This window comes from Aquarana catesbeiana, linkage group LG13, assembly GCF_042186555.1.
Source record: "Aquarana catesbeiana isolate 2022-GZ linkage group LG13, ASM4218655v1, whole genome shotgun sequence".
In the NCBI taxonomy this organism is placed as follows: Eukaryota; Metazoa; Chordata; class Amphibia; order Anura; family Ranidae; genus Aquarana; species Aquarana catesbeiana.
In genome coordinates, this window is record NC_133336.1 from 124,668,848 (window position 1) to 124,686,183 (window position 17,336).

A 17,336-nucleotide genomic window follows, 5' to 3' on the forward strand; every position below is an offset into this window, starting at 1 on the left:
AACAAAGGGTCTAATGTGCTCATCCACAAGGCGTGCTAAGTTTTCCGTAATGGCACCATTACCCGAGATTATTGGTCTCCCTAGAGGGTCACTAGTGTGTTTGTGAATCTTAGGGAGAGAGTAAAAGGTTGGCAACCTAGGGTGAGAAGTACGAATGAAGTCAAGGGTTTGTTTGGAGATGTTTTTTTTCTGAAATGCCTCATCCACAAATGCATAAAACTTGTTTTTAAAGGCCTCAACGACATCGGGGCCAATCGGGCGGTACCAGTCCCAGTTACTCAAAATCTTCATGCACATATGACAGTACTTGTCATTGTCCATCAAGACTATGTTCCCCCCTTTGTCCAACGCCTTTATAGTAATTTCATGATTGTTAAGCAAATTTTGAAGGGCAGCTTTTTCATTTCTAGTGAGGTTATCAGAAATAGAGGGTGTGGGTTTAAGTTTTTTGATTTCCTGACAAGTCATTTTCAAAAAAGTAGAGACCCCTTGGTTGGAGCTGGGTGCAGGGTATAGTGAAGATGTCTTTTTGAGGTAGGATTTTTTGGGGGGGGGCCCTGTTTCTGCAGTTGTAGCACCCATAAGGAGGGCTTCTAGGTCAATAGTGTCAATGAGATCTTTGGGTTCATTCTCCTCGAGCAACGCATTGAGGTTATCTAGGGCTCGCCTTTCACTTAGGGTTCGAAAACCCTCTGTGTCGGGTCTGGTCTTATCGAACATACTCTTTAAGAGAAGTTTGCGAGTGTACAGGTGAAGGTCTTTGATTACTTCAAATTTATCCATTTTGTTCGATGGGACAAAGGTGAGGCCCTTAGACAGGACTAAAATTTCATCCTGTGTGAGAGAGTGAGAGGAAAGGTTTACAACGTTGAGGTTAGTGGGGTGATGGGGTGCTAGAGTGGTGGCCGAGGTGTGGGAGTGGGGAAATTTCCCTGATTCTTAGGGAAAAACGTAGTGGGAATTTTGGGAGTGGTAGAAGTGTTTGCGTCCAGTCCGGTAGCCATTTCTGCTCCCATGCCAGCATCTGCCGCCTCTTGTAGCACTGGGTCATTCATGGCAGCCGAGGGGGACGCACCTGTGTAGTGTTTAGGTGGACGCTTGTTAGTGCCTAATGTGGAATTTGGAGTTGTCATTGTCCCATCCCCTTTTAGGTTGTCTCATGCGTTTGTTTTTGGAGGATCGGGAAGATGTCATAGAAGACAGAGATGAACTGTCTGATACGTCAGTAAGTCCAGTGTCGTGTGTAGGTTTGGATTTGCGCGGGCCTCCTTTATTGGGTTTACGAGTTGTGAAGGACCACTTGTAAGCTCTTCCTTCATCGAAAGCTTGTTTGTCCCTCATATATTTAAGCTCTTTCTTAGTAAGGATGGATTTATTAAACCGTTCAATGTGGGTCTTAAGTTTGTCATTCAGCTCAAGAAATGTTGGATGGGTCTGTAGTGGTTTTATTCTAGAGTAGATTTTACCAATATTGCAATTGATGTCAATTAGTCGTTTTTGATACTCTTCAATTAAGAGTTTACTGGAACACGTTTTTAAATTGTTCTCCCACGCTGTTTTAAATGAGGAGTCTACATTATCAAATGATGGAAAAATTTGTACTTTTAAGCCTAAAGGATTTAGATCATCCCTGATATATTAAAAGCTTTGAAGAATATGCCAATGAAGAAGCGATTTTTTTTCTCCAACCACTTGGTGAGACCTAAAAAAAAAAACTCAATTCTGACGTGCGTGACTCATTTTGAGTAAAGTCCTGTTGTAATTTTAATGTAAAGTCATCCCATGATTGACTGTACAATTCTGCCATGATGAAGAGGGAAAAAAAAAGGGGGGGTTTAGGGGTTGTTCTCCCCTAAAAAAAAATTGACAGCATGAATGCCATGCTAGACCCTATTCATTGTAAAAAATCCTAGTGGTTTCAACATCTAACAAAGGGGCATATACGGGTATTTGCTACCCAAAGTAATCAGAGAGTGAAAGGAGGAGAGATGAAAACCAACCAGGAATGGGGGAACCCTACACTCTGTGTCACATCCCAAAATATAAATGGAGAAAAACAGATCGGCCCCAAGGATAGTGAGGACACAGAGAGAGTACAAGTTAGAGTACACCCAAATAGTATGTAAAAATATATAGGTTCACTTTATTGGTAGAAAGTAGACAATTATAACAATGAAAATGTACAAATATAAAAACAATAATACATCTCAATTGGAGATAGAACAAGCTGCTAGACTTAAATCACCGACATGTTTCGGAAGCCAAAAAGAAATATTTTTGACATATGTATATCCTTCTTCAAGGTTAATAGAAAAGCAGACTATTCCATATTCTATCGAGAACAAAAAAGAAAGAGAGAGGGAATATTGTATCAGTATTGTGAGTAAATAATTTACAAACAATAGGTTAAAGCATGGTAGTATTACAGCATATGTGAGGTTTAAACAGAAAATGTCTATTCGTACTTACAGATGTATGTTCAAATCTTGGAGACATGCACATCAGTCCCGGGCCTTTATGTACGCAGCCAAGGTCACAGCATTTTCCCAGATGTTTACACTTCACAGGTACACTTTGCCGGATAATCCCCATGAGAAAATAAAAGCTTCCATAGCATAAAATCTTTGGGTGACTTTATTAAGTATAAAAAGTATTGCACTTACATTTAAACAAGCAGGGAGAAGCGACGTGCTGACGTCACCGTGTTCACGTAAGTCCCGGAACCATGGGCTGCAATTGAGAGCCGGCCGGCTCTGTGTTTTTACTGCATGAATTTGCTTGTTTAAATGTAAGTGCAATACTTTTTATGCTTAAAGCGGGAGTCCGGCGAAATTTTTTTTTTTTTAGATGTCAGAAGCTGCAAATACTGCAGCTGCTGACTTTTAAAATAAGGACACTCACCTGTCCCGGGGTCCAGCGATGTCGGCACCCGAGACTGAACCGTCCATCGATCCTCGGGTGCTGCCGCCGCCATTCTCAGTGAGGGAATCAGGAAGTGAAGCATTGCGGCTTCACTTCCCAGTTCCCTACCGCGCATGCGCGAGTCGTGCTGCGCGTTCTCAATGGTCCCCGCTATCTCCTGGGACCTGTGTCTTTCCCAGGAGACAGCGGGGGAGTGCGGGAGGGGGTGTGACTCCCGCGGGAGTCTATTCCCGGAAGTGGGTGCAGATACCTGTATTATACAGGTATCTGCACCCCCCTCCCCCCTGAAAGGTGCCAATTGTGACACCGGAGGGGGGGAGGAAACCGATGAGCGGAAGTTCCACTTTTGGGTGGAACTCCGCTTTAATAAAGTCACCCAAAGATTTTATGCTATGGAAGCTTTTATTTTCTCATGGGGATTATCTGGCAAAGTGTACCTGTGAAGGGTAAACATCTGGGAAGACGCTGTGACCTTGGCTGCGTACATAAAGGCCCGGGCTGGGTATTAAGCCAGAAGCAAATGTGATCTCCTGTTATAGGAGATCAACAGGAGTCGGTAAGTGGCAGTGTGTGTGGAGGTGGAAGGCACATCTTTTACTCATCACTATTCACGGGTGTACTGTGTGCGGATTTCACATTGGAGGTCTACTATCAATAGAATGGACTGTTTATAGTGTGCAGATTGATCAATTTTTATTCATGATTTTCACTTCATAAGGGTTGAATAGGATTAACTAATTGCACAGATTCACTTTTATGGAATATAGCGCGACTTGATATTGGAAGATGTACTTTGACATACTGAAGCCGAGCATGATCCCCCCCCCCCCCCCCATTCGGGGACTGGGAAGCAGGGAAGTAATCCAACATAATGACCCAAAACACACCTCCAACATGACCACTGCCTTGCTAAAGAAGCTGAGGGCAAATGGGTGATGGACTGGCCAAGCATGTCTCCAGACCTAAACCCTATTGAGCATCTGTGGGGCATCCTCAAATGGAAGGTGGAGGAGTGCAAGTCTCTAACATCCACATCCGTCTCTAACATAACATCCAGCTCCGTGATGTCTTTAAGGAGGAATGGAAGAGGACTCCAGTGGCAACCTGTGAAGCTCTGGTGAACTCCATGCCCAAGAGGGTTAAGGCAGTGCTGGAAAATAATGGTGGCCACACAAAATATTGACACTTTGGGACCAATTTGGAAATGTTAACTCAGGAGTGTACTCACTTTTGTTGCCAGCGGTTTAGATTTTAATGGCTGTGTGTTGAGTTATTTTGAGGGGACAACAAATTGACGCTGTTATACAAGCTGTACACTCACAACTTTACATTGTAGCAAAGTGTCATTTCTTCAGTATAATAAAATATTTACAAAAATGTGAGGGATGTAATCACTTTTGTGAGATGCTGTATCTGGCCTTTATGGAAGAGTGGCAAGAGGAAAGCCATTGTTCAAAAAAATAGCCATAAGAAGTTAATTTGCAGTTTGTGAGAAGCCATGTGGGGGACACAGCAAATATGTGGAAAAAGGTGTTCTGGTCAGATGAGACCAAAATTTTAACTTTTTTGGCCTTAAAAGCAAAATGCTATGTGTGGTGAAAAACTAACACTGCACATCACCCTGAATACTTCTTAGAAGAAAAGCTGCTGAATACAAATGCAAGCCACACTTTTCAGTTACCATTTTTCTTCCAATTCACAATTACGTGCCGCTTTGTGTTGGTCTATCACATAAAATCCCAATAAAACACATTTACATTTTTGGTTGTAACATGACAAAATTCCAAACGTTATGAATACTTTTTCAAGGCACTGTAATAAGGGTTCCTTAAGCTTTGGTTTCATTGTCCTCCCATCTTATGGTGTCTGCATATTTGTCACTTGGCAGAGCCACCAAGGACCCTTTTAGCTGTCTGTCAGGGCCTAAAGGTGGCATTCTGAGAACCATAGTTAATCAGGCCAGGAAGTTAGTCAGGCAAAAAAAGAACCCCAATAAAGCGTGATCAAATTTGCTTCAGTGGGGGAAAAAATTATTTTCTGATCGCCCCAATTAGGCAATCGAATATTCCCTGGATTAACTACCTGTCAGAAACCATGAAATCAGACCGAGACAGAAGTACAGTTAAATGACACTTGTTTAATAATAAAAGTAAATAGAACAAGTAGTCAAAACATAGCCAGAGTTTAGGTATCAGAATGTATAGTCAGACAAGCCAAACGTCAAGGAGCCGGAGATGAACGTAGTAAAACAGCAAGCGGGATCTGGAGCCAGAAGGGATGTCAGCCAAGCAAGTCTTTTAACAGGAATGCAGGAGAGCGTCTCTGTGATGATGACTAAGATGAAAGCAGAGCTCCTCTGGACTGGACAGTCTAAGTAGGCAGGACTGACAAGCAGGATATCAGCAACAGCTGAGTAACTGTGGAGAGATAGGAGCTGGCAATTAGCTGACCGCTGAGCGGCCAGCTCAGAGAACGAAGGGCTGGGCCCATCCCTGACACTACCCCTGGTGTTATTACCTCTAAATATTTAATATCCAGTTATATTTTGTGAATTTAGGAATGCATCCAGGCCTTTTTTAAAATGATATACTGAGCTAGCCAGAACCACTTCTTGAGGGAGTCTGTTCCACATTTTCACAGCTCTTAGACCCCTTTCACACTGGGGCGGTTTGCAGGCGTTATTGCGCTAAAAATAGCGCCTGCAAACCGCCCCTAAACAGCCTCCGCTGTTTGTTTAGTGTGAAGCCTGAAGCGGTGCGCTGGCAGGAGAAGAAGAAATCTCCTGTCAGCCGCTTCTTTGGAGCGGTGTATTCACCGCTCCTAAACCGTTCCTGCCCATTGAAATCAATGGGACATCGCGGCTATAGCCGCGCTATACGAGGGGTTTTAACCCTTTTTCGGCCGCCAGCGGGGGGTTAAAACCGCACCGCTAGCGGCCGAATACCACGGTAAAACAGCGCTAAATATAGTGCTGTTTTACCGCCAACTCCCCCTACCGCCCCAGTGTGAAAGGGGCCTTACTGTGAAGAAGCGTTTCCGTATGTGAAGGTTAAAGTGGTTGTAAAGCCACTATAGTATATTCCTGCCATCCCCTCTGTTAAATAACGATATGTGTCCCAGTGTCTGTGCTATATAAAAAAGATCTGATTTCTACCCTATATCGGAGCGTCTCCCGGCGCTTAAGTGACTCCTCGGCTCTCTCCTCCCCCAGGCTGACAGCTGCAGCGGTAGAGGGTCCGAAAATCCCTGCTGACATCAGCCGGGAGGAGGTGAGGAGAGTGAGCCAAGCGGTCACGTGAGCGCCGATATAAGGTATTAACAGAGGGGATGGCATGATTATACTATAATTATTATTGCAGCAGGAGGAGAGCTGAGCGGCACTGTCACAAGCTGACTGGCACAGAGGGGGGAGACATCAGAGGAGAGCTGTGGATGACGGAGGCACGTAAACTGACTACGGTGTCAGGGCTCAACAGCCATGATAAACCGTGGTCAGTTTACAGGGGGGGAGATCAGCCAGGTTTTTTAGGTTACACAGGAGGCCAAATGACACAGCAAAAGCACTGTGCCGTACAACATGCTTTAAGGGAACAGGATCCTTTGTTACCCTTAAAGCGTTTTTTTGTTTTTTTAACGCTCCCTTCTTCCAGACGTGCAGAGTGCCTCATTGTCCTCTGTAATGACCTGAAAGTAAATACCTCTACAGCAAGTTCACTATTTGGACCATTTATGCATTTATACATGGTGATCATATCCTCTCAAGAGAGAATAAATTCAGTTCCTCTAATCTTTCCTCATAGCTGAGCTCCTCTATGCCTCTTCTCAGTTTGGTTGCTATTCTCTGCACTTTCTCCAGTTCCCCCGATATCCTTTTTGTGAACAGGTGTCCAAAACTGAACTGCATATTTCTGAAGATTTGTACAGGGGCAAAATTATATCTCTCTCTGTAGTCTCTACCTCTCAATACAAGAACATATTTTGCCACTTGGCCTTGTGTGCTATTATTAAAGCAGTAGTAAACTGCTCCAAAAAAAAATAAAAATTGGGCCCTGGGCAGTTTAAGTCATAATGGGCTAGTATGCCACATACTAGCACATTATTATAGACATACCTGAAAGCAAAGCCCTCCAGTGGCGCTCTGTCACCACTGTAGGCACCTCCATCTTCACCCGGTCTTCCTTCTGGGTTCAAGTTTTTGGTGATGTGAATGGCCGAGCTGTGATGACGTCACTCTCGAACATTTGTGCGGGAGTCACTGTGTACAGCACAGGGCTCTGAAGGAACGGCACGGGCATGCTGCTCCTTCAGAGCACATGCACTTGTGATGTCACCGGCTGCTTCTAAAGTAAATACATCCTAAATGATGCAAGTTTAGGAGATATTTAGTGTCCCTATAGGTAAGCCTATAATAAGGCTTACCTATAGGTAAAAAATAATAATCTGCCATAACACCCAGATCCTTCTCCACCATTATTAGGGACACATTCTTCCCACAGACCACCAACCTGAGAGATTTTTGCCATTCACCTCTGATGAATTAGTTTTAGCATGGGCTTCCTGAGACTGAAAAATGATTCTGGGAGTTTCTCAGGGGTGAAAAGATTGAGAGAGGCTTGGTCAGAGAAAAGAAATTTTATAACTGAAACAAATTTCTATTGTTTTTGAAAAGATAGAAGAACTGCAGTAGAGAAAATCTGCAAAATATATCTCCATCTATGTCCACTAGACTAGACCATGGAGTTCAGACGCTCAGACAGACCTACAGTGACCATGACCAAGTCTATAGTGTAATTACATACAGCAAATAATTACATAGAAATTATTTTCTGAATAAATCTTGAGCTGTTAAGTGTACAAATAAGAAGGTTAGAGAGGGCTCTTATTCTAAAGAGATTTGCTACTTTATATATGCCAGGAAGTAGTTATGGAGATTGCCTGTAACAATTGCAGTTATATTTTCTAAGTGTAAAAGTCACAAGTTAACTGCTACTGTTAAAAATGATGTAATTCTATTTACAAGGAAGACAATCTTGCCAAAGTAAACTGTGTGAATACTGTAATTTTAATGATTTCATTAAACAAAATCCCAACAAGAGAAAACATCCATTAGAAAGATTAAATAAAACTTGCTTTCTGCCAGGAAACCTGTATGTGTTCCCTAAATGCAAGTGTTTGGGCAAAACTCTCAAATCTTGGGCATCCTTCATGGCACCTGTGTGCTGTGCTGATGGCCAGCAATCCACTTTGTCTGCATTTGGAGAGTACTAAGAAACTCTAGAGAATAGTTATGTTTAAGGCTGCATAAGCTGAGCCCATCTCATTTCAGCTTTAAGTGCGTGTAGTGTATTTTCAGGTCATTAACTTACACTAGAGATCTTCATCTGTTCGCAGCAAATTATTTCTTAGTTAATGATACAAGATCTGAACCCATTGCTAAATTTGTATTACGATTTAAAACGTTAACCTCTTGCCGCCCATGTAACCCATATGTGCAACACAGAGGCCCACAGATGCTTTCATGGATGGGCATGGTTTCTGTGCAAAGAGCAGCCTTTTGTGCTTCCAGCACAGTGACCACGCTGTCATAGATGGCTCTCTGTCTCTAGTCAATAGTCATAATCGAGAGCTAGCAGGACCGGCACCCGGTCGTGTAACCATTGGGACAGACAACCACAGCAGTCACTTAATCCAGAAGTCCATCCCACCCCCCTGAGCATAAAGATCCACTTAAAGGCATGCTAGGATTGGCCAGAAAGGAGTTAATGTAGTTTTAAAAGCTGTTTTGAAACCTTCAGTATCTATTAAAAACTATCTGGTGACCCTGCCATGAAGGTCTTTGTACAGGCACTTCCTGTTATGGGGTGATAATGCTCTGTCTCTGTGTCCCGATTGTTCAACTTGAGAGTTGTCACCTTGTTACACCCTCTCCGAATAGAGACTACAAGCATCCGTGTGGACGCACACTGCACAGGCATGTTCCACTTTCACCATGAGGAAACCCACACTATGCAGTCATTGATGGAGTGAGTGTTAAGAAGTGAACGCAAAGAGGCACCAGCGTTGATAATTAAAGCTTTGTTTTTTTTTTATATATATAAAAATAACAAACTTGTTATACTTACTTGCTGTGTACAATGATTTGCACAGAGAAGCCCAGATTCTTTTTTTCTGGGGTTCCCCGCTGGCACTCCTGGCTCCTTCTTTTCATCGGGTGCCCCCAGGGAAAGCCGCTTGGGGGGGGGGGGAGCTGTAGCACAGAAGGTTTTTCACCTTAATGCATAGAATGCATTAAGGTGAAAAACCTTAAGGCTTTAGAACCACTTTACCAAAAGGATGTAATAAAGCCAAAAAAGAGTAATTTACATTACAAAAAATGGCAATTGTTTGCACAACGCCTTAGCAATCTAAAATGGCATTTAGTTAGGGATACAATGTACTTAAATCCACCCTATGTTACATAATTGCTAGCAAAATATGCCTGAACTTAACATTGTTTGAAAGCAGTGGGTTAAAGGGCCTATCCCATTTTCTTATCTGAACTTTTTTTCCCAGCTGTCTGAAAAAAAAACTTTAAAAACAGGCGGGAGATAAGCATCAGCCTTCAGTACTTTGCACTACTATTTTTGTTAGATGTATATGTAATGATTTTCCATTATCTCACATGAACTGCTGACAGCAGCGTGTTACTGTGCCTAGTGACTGGAAGAAAATCTGTAGAATTCACCACAAGCAAACTTATAGAACAGATTAATTCAAGTAAATCGCTTCAATACCTCCGAGTCAAAAATATGTAACAGTCCATAGGCGTGCGCAGGGGGTGTGCTGGGTGTGCCTGGGCATACCCTAATCACCTTGAGAGGCGCCGATTCCCCCTGCTGCTATTGCACCAATGCCCCCCAACGGGGCTCCTAAATAAAATTGTAAAAAATTAAAATATGTAATAAAAATAAAAAACTAATGACACTGTCCATTGAACTACTGACACCAACCTCTGCTCTACTGCCACTGTCCTACTAACACTGTCCATGTTTTTAATACATTTGGGGTGCACACCCTAATGCAATAGGCTGCACACACCTATGTGTAACACCAACCAGTATGTTTGGGGAAATAAAACTTTTTTGCAATCCTAATATTTTTTAAGTAGTTTAGTGGCATTTTTTCTCGCATTGTTAAGCGGTACTTTAACCAGTGTTCTAAAAGCAGAGGCTTAGAAGCCTAACCTAGTAAACATTGGACTCTGTATGAAATGTGGGGTCATTATATGACATTTTAATTTAGATGATGTTTTGTGGCATCCCTTAAATTAGCATGTAGCAGGTCCTACTTACGATGTTAAAGCAGAATTCCAGGTAGGGATATTTTTCATAGTTCCAGTCCATTGCTACTGGGCAGAGTCAGGGGCATGATGCCAATGATTGTTTCAGCTCACTGTAAGGGGTCATTCCTTCCACTGACTGCTGATGTAAGAAGCAATTTCCTTATCGCCCTTGATGGACTAATCTTAGCAGGTGCTCCCAGGGACTTGAAAATTATTTCAAGGGTTCTTCTGGGGTAAAAAGGTTGAAAGGCTGTCTTAGAAGCTGGAAATGCAGAAGCTAATGGAGATCACTGTAGTAGCAGTGCCTACTACAATGATCTCCATTAGCTTCTGCGTCTCACGCTGAGTGGCTTGCCTGCTGCATTGTGATTGCAGGTCACCTGCCGAGCAAGGGTGCAATTTTTGGAGGTCACTTTGCACTTTTGCAATGTATGCAAAGAATTCTTCGATTGGATGAGGTGGAGATGCGAGGCGGTGACACCCTTTTTTTCCAGTCAGAGAATACTTTGCATTTATTGAGGAAATGCAAAGCATTCTCTGAATGATGTCCATCATGAGGGAGTGACCCGTGTTTTGCAATGCAGCTGGATTCTAGGTGCACAGGCAGGTGTGGAGTGGGCTCAGTAGCTAACTTTCTAATCCAAATGAAACTGGCTCCATGACCATGAAAGTTGTGTTCAATACTTAGGACACAGAAACTGTGACTGGCATACCCCAGCCCTATCCCCATAGTTCAAGGGACATGTCTATTATGATTAATAAGTCTTGTAGGTGGCTGCCAGGCGTCATACAAATAGGAAGTGCCTTTGCTGCAATGTCCTATGAAAATTCAGAGGCACATAGTGCAGAATAAAGCAGCACAAAAAGCACCAGAGAAACCAATAGGACATAAAGTGATGAGGCTGTCGTTTTGAAACAATTTAGCTATGCTAAAGCCTGGGTGTACGCAAAGCCATTGTAGTTTACTATCTGGGATTACAAACACAGAGTTGTTAAATACACAAAAGCAGTTATCAATCAAAATTCACAAATCCTATACAGGGTTAATTATTAATATGATGAATTGAGCAATGCTGTGCAGTGACCCATAAGGCTTCATGCACACTGCAACTAAAATAAATGCCTTTTTTACAGGTGTTTGACTCTTTCCATTTTCTTTTCTGCCTCTAAACACACGTTAGACTATGTGTCCATGTACACATAGGCGTTTACAGGCTGAAAAAAAACATCACTTGTGCCTTTGGGCAAAAAAAAAAATGCAGGTGCGCATAAATGCATGTTAATACTAGCCATGCTTATGTACATTTGCACATTCGTGGATTCTAATAGCTAGAATACATTATTATTCTGATCAATAGAATACTTCAATGCCAAGCGCACGATCGTGCATAAACGTTTATGATAAACGCGGCCTTTCCCACGTATGGGAGAAAAGGCGTCCAAAGGAGCACAGTGTGCATGAAGCCTTAATATATAATAGATCAGGTTTTTACAGTCTAAACCGCTGAGTACAAAGCTGTAAATTCACCATATTTTAAAAAACGTGTTGCTCTGTTAAATACAGTTAATACATAATGGTTACATTAAGTAGTGAGTGGGCTGAGCTGCAAGTAATTAGTTTTGTGCCAGTATAACCGTATGTTTGTCTGTGTTTCAAAAAAAAAAAAAAAACAAAAAAAGGAAATTCCCTGATTGTATTGTTGGAATTTAAAATGTCTCAGTGTTAAAGTGGTTGTAAAGGCAGAAGTTTTTTTTATCTTTATGCATTAGGATAAAAAGTCACCTGTGTTCAGCAGCCCCCCTAATACTTACCTGAGCCCTTCTCGATCCAGTGATGTTGCATGAGTCCCTCGGCCATCTGGCACTCTCCCACCTGATTGGCTGAGACACAACATCAGCGGCGCCATTGGCTCTAGCTGCTGTCAGTCAGTTAGCCAATCAGGAGAGATAGAGGGTGGGGCCGGGCCATGGCTCCGTGTCTGTGAATCGGCACGGGTGACCCCAACACAAGCTGCTTATTTGGGGGGAGCTCAACAGAAGGATGGGGCCAGGAGCACTGAAGAGGGACCCGAGAAGAGTAGGATCTGGGTTGCTCTGTGTAAAACCAATACACAAGGCAGGCAAGTATAACATGTTATTTTTAAAGAAAAAAAAAAAAAAGACAAGACTTTAGTATCACTTTAAGTATACATTAATTAGATTGCTATTAATTAGAATCCAAATTTGCGGAAAAAGTCATATTGCAAAAAGTATTAAGTGTATAGTAAGGCCTACTAAATATAATTTTTTCTCTGCTATAGATTTATCAAATGAAATGCAGTGCCATCAGATGATGAAACCTCCCGCCATCAACAAAGTGCCTTGACTGAAAACCTGAATTCACCAGCTGGAAAGTGATTTCTAATCTTAAGAGCAGGTAGTGTGGCAACTCCCAGTTCACAAAGCTAAACGTTGTGTAAATGTGATTTATTGCATGATCCATGCAAGTGGGTAATTATTACCATGGTTTTGCTTTGATACATGATTGAGGAGTCTCTAAAAAGCTGAAAGCACATCAGATATCCACATTGCCTGTCACCTAGCACAAAATATTTTTTAAGCAATAGTCAGCAAGGATTCACAAAGACCAAAGTTGTCAGACAAATCTGATTTCTTTTTATGAGGATGTAAAAACGTAGACAAAGGAGTGGCTGTGGATATAGTATATTTGGATTTTGCAAAAGCATTCAAAATAAATTCCCACACGCAGCTAATGTGTAAATTAAAGTCTACAGGCTTAGAAACTTCAGTTTGTAAATGGATCCAAAACTGGCTAAAAGACCGTATTCAGAGAGTAGTGATTTGATGATTTATACTGTAAATGGTCTAAAGCCGGGGTCGATAACCCATTGATTGCAGACTACCCATCGACCGCGGGTAGGTGACAGTAGGGCCGGATTAACATAGGGGCTATTGGAGCTGCAACTCCAGGCCCCTTACCCTAAGATAGGACCATTAAAAAAAAAAAAAAAAAATCACAAAGAAAAAAAAATGAAAAATTGACTTCGAGGGTCGTGGCTCGGCAAAATTTGGGGCTCCTATCATCTATGGCTCCAGCGATACAGGGCTCCTTGCGCAGCCTTTCAGAAGCTACACACAGAGCAGCCAGTTTAAATACAAGCTGGCACACTCTGCAGCAGACTGAGAGGATGAGCTCACAGTGCCTCTCCTCACTTCTTGTCAGAGGCACTGAGCTCAATGGACAGCTTGGAGCCTGCAGAGTTTGACAGGCAGCACCGCCTTTTAAACTCGCTCGCAGTAGCAACATAGTCCAACAATGTAAAACTGCCATTCAGCAATGTAAAAAAAGGAGGCGGCAGTAGCACCTCATGAACGTCTGTCAGCTGCTGCTATACCACTCGTTGAAAAGCAATACACCACAGATCACTTTTCAAAGGGCAGTAAGCATTACTTAAAATGTGAAAGAAACGTGAAACACATCATCCATTTCACACTCACCACCAACCAGGTCACTTCCCAGCCACTTCCCATGTTAGCCACCTCCCTTCAACTTAGGTGACCATTTCCCAACCTGCAGATGACAGACCCTACTCAAAAAGATATCACTCCCAGTTACTCCCCCCACCCGCTGACTGATATCCCTCCATGACCATCTCACACCCCCCTGCTGACAGAACTCTCTCCCCAGCCTGTCCCCACACACCACCTCACCTGCTGACCTGTGGATGGGGAATGAATTCCTCAGTGTTATTGTGTTCTGCCAGTGGGGAGCCTTCCCTACCCACACAATACAATCATCAGTGTTGCTAACTATAGATGGCAGCACTGACTGTTTTGGGAAAAACCTGACAGGCTGGTTGTACTCAAGTTGATTCATAGATTGACTTGTGTACAATCAGCTAGCCCATACATAGATCAACTATAGCTGGTCTCTGCTTAATTGGCTTGATTTCAATTCATGTATGGCCCGCTTAACCACTACACAGTCCCTAAACATCCTTCCACAAATCTTTAAATTTTTCCTTCCCAGATTCCTACATCCTTCTCACCTGTACATAGTGCCCGCTGTCATACCCTCCACACTCCTCTCCTATACATAGTGCCCACTGTCATATCATCCACACTCCTCTCCTGTACCTACTGCTCACTGTCATACCCTCCACACTCCTCTCCTGTACATACTGCTCACTGTCATACCCTCCACACTCCTCTCCTGTATATACTGTCTGCTCTCATACCATCCACACTCCTCTCCTGTGCATACTGTTCACTGTCATACCCTCCACATACCTCTTCTGTACATACTGCCCACTGTGATACCCTCCACACTCCTCTACTGTACATACTGCCAACTGTTATACCCTCCACACTCCTCTCCTGTACATACTGCCAACTATCTTTCTCTCCACACTCCTCTCCTGTACATGCCACCCTCATAATAACTTCCACACTCCTCTCCTATACATACTGCCCCATCATACCCTTCACACTCCTCACCTGTACATACTGCCCCCATCATACTCTCCACACTCCTCTCCTGTACATACTGCCCACTGGCATACCCTCCACACTCCTCTCCTGTACATACTGCCCACTGGTATACCCTCCACACTCCTCTCCTGTACATAGTGCCCACTGGCATACCCTCCACACTCCTCTCTTGTACATAGTGCCCACTGGCATACCCTCCACACTCCTCTCCTGTACATAGTGCCCACTGTTATATCCTCCACATTCCTCTCCCTCACCTGTACATACTTCCAACTTTTATACCATCCATACTCCTCCCCTATGCCTCTTACACACAAAAACAGTTCTTTAAAATGATATTGAATATCCTCAATGTTACCAGCTCTAGAATGGGCACACCTTTGTTCCATCTTCACCCTGTCATCTTTCCGAGTTCTGTGCCTTCGGTCACTTGCCTTGGCCGGGCTGTTTTGCTGTCACTTCTACACATGCTCATATGCATCCTCTCTCTCTCTCTCTCTCTCTCTCTAATCCCCTCTCTCTCTCTCTCTCTCTCTCTCTCTCTCTGATCCCCCCTCTATCTCTCATCCTCCCTTACCCCTCATCCCTCTCTCATCCCATTTCTCTCTATCTCATCCTCCCTCTCTCTATTTAATTGAATTTGTTATAACAAAAAATTGTTTGCATTTTCTGTCATCAGTGAACAGCAGGGAGCGAGAGGCAGCGCAGCTCAGAATGGAGGGCGGGGGGAGAAGCTGGCCAAGTTAACTTTTCAAGTTAACCTGCAGGTGATTGGTTGCTAGGTCCTAAGCAACCAATCACCAGCTTGTTAATATGAAAAGCCACTCTGCCAGCTCCTGTTCCTGCCCCCTGTCCAGAACTGTGCTGCCTCTCGGTCTCCTGTGTGCACAGGTAGGAGACTATGGGGAGGAATGGGGGAGGGGGGTTCACTACTGTGTGTGTGGGGGGGTGGTGAAGGGGTCAGTGGACTGCTATGGATAGGGCCACCCCCATTGCAGTGCCCACCCTTATAGCAGTGTCCTCTACCACCTTTTACATCACCCCTCCCCCCATCCCTGCATTGTGAGCGCAACGCATTCCTGTTCCCTGCATTGTGAGCACAACGCATTCCTGTTCCCTGCATTGTGAGCGCAACGCATTCCTGTTCCCTGCATTGTGAGCGCAACGCATTCCTGTTCCCTGCATTGTGAGCGCAACGCATTCCTGGTCCCTGCATTGTGAGCGCAACGCATTCCTGGTCCCTGCATTGTGAGCGCAATGCACTCCTGGTCCCTGCATTCTGAGCGCAATGCACTCCTGGTCCCTGCATTCTGAGCGCAATGCACTCCTGGTCCCTGCATTCTGAGCGCAATGCACTCCTGGTCCCTGCATTCTGAGCGTAACGCACTCCCAAACCCTGCACTCTCTTGTAATATTTTTTTTTGTGTCCACTGCATTTGCGATCTACATTTTGGGGTTAAAAATGTATCATCACCAGCAGTAGATCACAAAGGCAGTGCGTTTTGAACACAGTGCAGGCAACACACATGGAACACGCCTTTCTGGCATCGTGCTCTGGTGTGAACCGGCCCTAACAACAGGACACTGGGCCCGGTGATCTTTGACTTAATCAATGTTGTTCAAGTAGATCTTCATCTCTCCAAGGTTGCCTACGCTGGTCTAACATTATCAGTGGTGTACCCCAAGGTTCAGTGTTGGGACCCTTAGCTATTAACATATCTATAAATGATATAGAGTCTGGGTCTAAAATTACAATTTTGTTTGCAAACTACATCAAGTTATGCAGTGGAATTATGACTTTACAGGCGGTCTCCAACTTACAAGCCAACCTAAATGCACTATTTAATTGGATAGCTATGTGGCAAATGGGTTTTAATGTTGATAAATGTAAAGTTATTCACTAAAAACATGCACACATCATACAAACTAGGAGGAAAAGAGCTGGGGTCGATGGTGAAGGATATGTGTGTTCTGGTAGATCAGAGACTTAATAGCATGGAGTGCCAAGCTGCAGTTAATAAAGCTAGCTAAATCTTTCTTGTATTAAAAGAGGTATAAACGAGAGAGAGAGAGAGAAAGAGACCTCATTTTGCCCCTGTACAAATCATTAGTAAGACCTCTTCTGGAGTTTTGGGCACCAGTTCACAAAAAAGGATATCGGGGAACTGAAGCGTGCAGAAAGAGGCAACCAAACTGATAAGAGGCATGGTAGAGCTCAGCTATGAGGATAGATTAGCTGAACTGAATGTATTCTCTCTTGAGAAGAGGTGATTAAGGGGGATATAACTACCATGTATAAAGTGGTCCATATAGTGAACTTGATGTGGAGTTATTTACTTTCTGGTCATTAAAGAGGGCAAAGGGGCACTATGTACTTTTTTTTCACATACGAAAAATGCTTCTTCACAGTAGGAGCTAGGAAAATTTGGAATGGACTCCCTCAAGAACTAGCTCTGGCCAACTCAGTAGTTGTTTTAAAAAAGAGCTGGATGAATTTCTAAAGTCAAAAAATATAATTGGATACTAATTTTCAGAGGTAATAATGCCAGGGGTAGTTGATCCAGTAATTATCCAATTGCCTCCAAGGGGCATCAGGAAGGAA

General features: G+C 43.4%; 1 protein-coding gene across 2 annotated transcripts in view; it reads left to right on the plus strand.

Moving 5' to 3' along the window:
• Positions 1 to 17,336, plus strand: part of PAK6 (p21 (RAC1) activated kinase 6) — a 290,545-nt gene that overhangs the window by 143,613 nt on the left and 129,596 nt on the right. For both annotated transcript variants that reach the window (XM_073609984.1, XM_073609985.1), the window contains exon 2: positions 12,544 to 12,659. The gene's annotated coding sequence lies outside the window, so the exon portion shown is untranslated. The remainder of the gene's footprint in view (positions 1 to 12,543; positions 12,660 to 17,336) is intronic.